Below are 2,866 nucleotides of genomic sequence, written 5' to 3' on the forward strand. Positions count from 1 at the left end.
TGGGGGGTAACCCAGAGGCGGGGGTGGGGTGGGGAACCTACTCCTCTGGGCTGCCTGGATTCCTCAGCACTACCAGGAGGAGAGGCTAAATCGGCTGGTCCACAGAGACTGTGGCTACTCCTTTCCATAGGGGCTCAGGCCAAGGGAGATCTGAATTCTGTCCCTGAGCCTCTGGCTGGAGTTATTGGAGATCCTGCAGGGACACGCCATCCACTGAGGAAGGACGGATCAGGGTTAGGCCTGAAGAGGAACTCTGGCCACTGACTGCCGCAGCTGGCATTTTGGGCTGTGGGGACGAGTCTTGGGACTGAGCCATCCAGTCTTCCTGGCTCCAGCAGGGGAAAAGTGCAGCCTGGAGCTATAGAAATGGGTGCCGCCCTTCCTCCGCCCAGGGAGCTTAGTGTGTTAGGCAATTGGGAATCCCAGGGCTGGCTGCTGCCCCTCCTGCAGGGAGTTCAAAGGGCTTAAACAGCAGGCAGCTTCAGCCAGTGCTGATCGCCCCTCCTTCCCGGAGTTTGGTAGGCTTAAGCAGATTCCAGCTGAGAGGCTTTAAGAATCCGCGTGTTCTGAGATCCAGCCACTGCACTCCAGCCTGGGCAACAGAGCGAGACTCCGTCTCAAAAAAAAAAAAAAGAAGAAGAAGAATCTGCGTGTTCTGGGGTTGGCACATTACGCCCTGGTGGCGTGGGTTCGCCAGTGGGATCTGATCTGTGGCTTGCACAGCTCCGTGGAAAAAGCAGTTTCCTCGGCTGGGTAATAGCTAGGTCACCGCCTTCCCCGTGTGGCTCTCAGGTGGGCCAATGCACCACACTGCTCTTCCTTCTCTCCGTAGGTCACCGCAGACTTCCAGTCAATTTTGAGGAGAGCACCTGGATACCTTGGTTGCCAGTGGGGGATTCATACCCCTACTGTATTTTTTCGATGGGAGCCTCCGAAGGTCGCTGCTTCTAGCCAGCCGTCTTGGCCCCGCCCCACTTCTATTTTCTGTTTCAAACCATGCCCCCTCACCCCACCATCCACTTTTTAATCTTGTTTAGGGATCTTCACTTCTAATAATTAATCAATTACTCTCTCTAGCCCTCTGTGTATTAATTGGCTTCTTGTCTGTAATAAACATACTGTATTCTGTCTCCTCTTTTTCTTTTGCCTTTTTTTTTTTTTTCCCCCGACAAAATCTCTTTCTATCACCCAGGCTGGAGTGCATTGGCATGATCTCGACTTACTACAACCTTTGCCTCCTGGACTCAAGTGATTCTCCTGCCTCAGCCTCGGGAGTAGCTGGGATTACAGGTGTCCACTGCCACACCCGGCTTAGTTTTGTATTTTAGGAGAGACAGGTTTTGTCATGTTGGCCAGGCTCCTCTGGAACTCCTGTCCTCAAGTGATCCGCCCACCTCGGTTTCCCAAAGTGCTGGAATTAAGGGCGTGTGCCACGGGGCCCAGCCTTCTCTCTCCTTTCAGAAGTTGAAACTTTTTCTGGTTGGGCGCAGTGGCTCACGCCTGTAATCCTAGCACTTTAGGAGGCCGAGGCGGGTGAATCACCTGAGGTCACGAGTTCGAAACCAGTCTGGGCAACATGGTGAAACCTTGTCTCTACTAAAAATACAAAAATTAACTGGGTGTGGTGGTGGGCACCTGTAATTCCAGCTGCTGCAGAAGCTGAGGTGGGAGAATCACTTGACCCCAGGAGTCAGTTTAAATTTTCTACCACCCTGTTTTCCTCACCATATAAAGCTCCTTGTATCTCCTACCAGGCATCTTGGACATGTTCTGTATTTCATGACTCCTGTCTTCTCCTTTGTATGCCTCAATCCACAGCACTTTCAGCTGACACTCTTCAGATTACAGATGTATGTTATAAGAAGATGTCAAATACAGTCAAGATAAACTCCATGGAGGTATTTTAATAGACTGTAGGTGTTGACTACACTTCTTTTAGCTCATCTGTCACCATCATCTGACGGTTTCTTGGCACTGTGTTTGACTTCACACACTCTTCTGACTTTACTCATCTAATGCAATACGTAATTTACTATGAAAGAAGTTTTGTTGCAATTCCGATCAAATTATCTCTGTAGAGAAGTCCAACAATTACCTAATTTATTGAAAGCAAAATAACCACAATTTTGAGGCAGTGTGATGAAATTGTAAAGCCTTTGTTGTTTTGGGTGTAAAGAAAGAAGAAAAAATAAAAACAACTTTTTTTTCCATCATGAGACGATTGGTCCTAATCCAGAAATGTTAATGTTTCTACTAATATTTTGGAGCAAGTTCTTAAGAATCAGCAATTAGAGTCTCTGCTATTTCTAGTCAGCATGAATGTGGGTGCAAGTTTAAGACTTTCTCAGCACTCTTTGGCTTGTCATCCCCATGAGTACACTGATGGAATTAAATAAACTTTTCAATTTTTGAGTTTCTTTTAAACACTTGAAAGACCATAGATGTTTCTTACTATGGTGACATGTTTCTCTGTCAAGAATAAGAAAAAAAGAAAAAAGGAATTGGATTAAAAATAATACAGAAAATCTTCACAGATAGAACACCTTTGATGCTAGAAGCTCCAAACATGACTTATTCATCCCACATCTAAGAGATCATCAACAATCCCCAAAGAAGTTTCATCTTCTGTTATGAAAATCATCATCTAGAACAGAAAATAACTTTTGAAACAGGTTTTAGATAGTGGGTTTGAATTCATGCTCTCTACAATGGAGATGTGATTTTGAAGATGATGAGTCTTCCACTGTTTGATTGAACTAGGGGTAGAATTACTAACCATTTATTCTTTAAGTGAAGTTGTTTTTGAGTGAGAGAAATTTATAATTCAAATTCAATCTAATTAAACAAAACAGACATTTATTTATTG

The sequence above is a fragment of the Rhinopithecus bieti genome, unplaced genomic scaffold (assembly GCF_001698545.2).
Source record: "Rhinopithecus bieti isolate Rb0 unplaced genomic scaffold, ASM169854v2 scaffold_35842, whole genome shotgun sequence".
Classification (NCBI taxonomy): domain Eukaryota; kingdom Metazoa; phylum Chordata; class Mammalia; order Primates; family Cercopithecidae; genus Rhinopithecus; species Rhinopithecus bieti.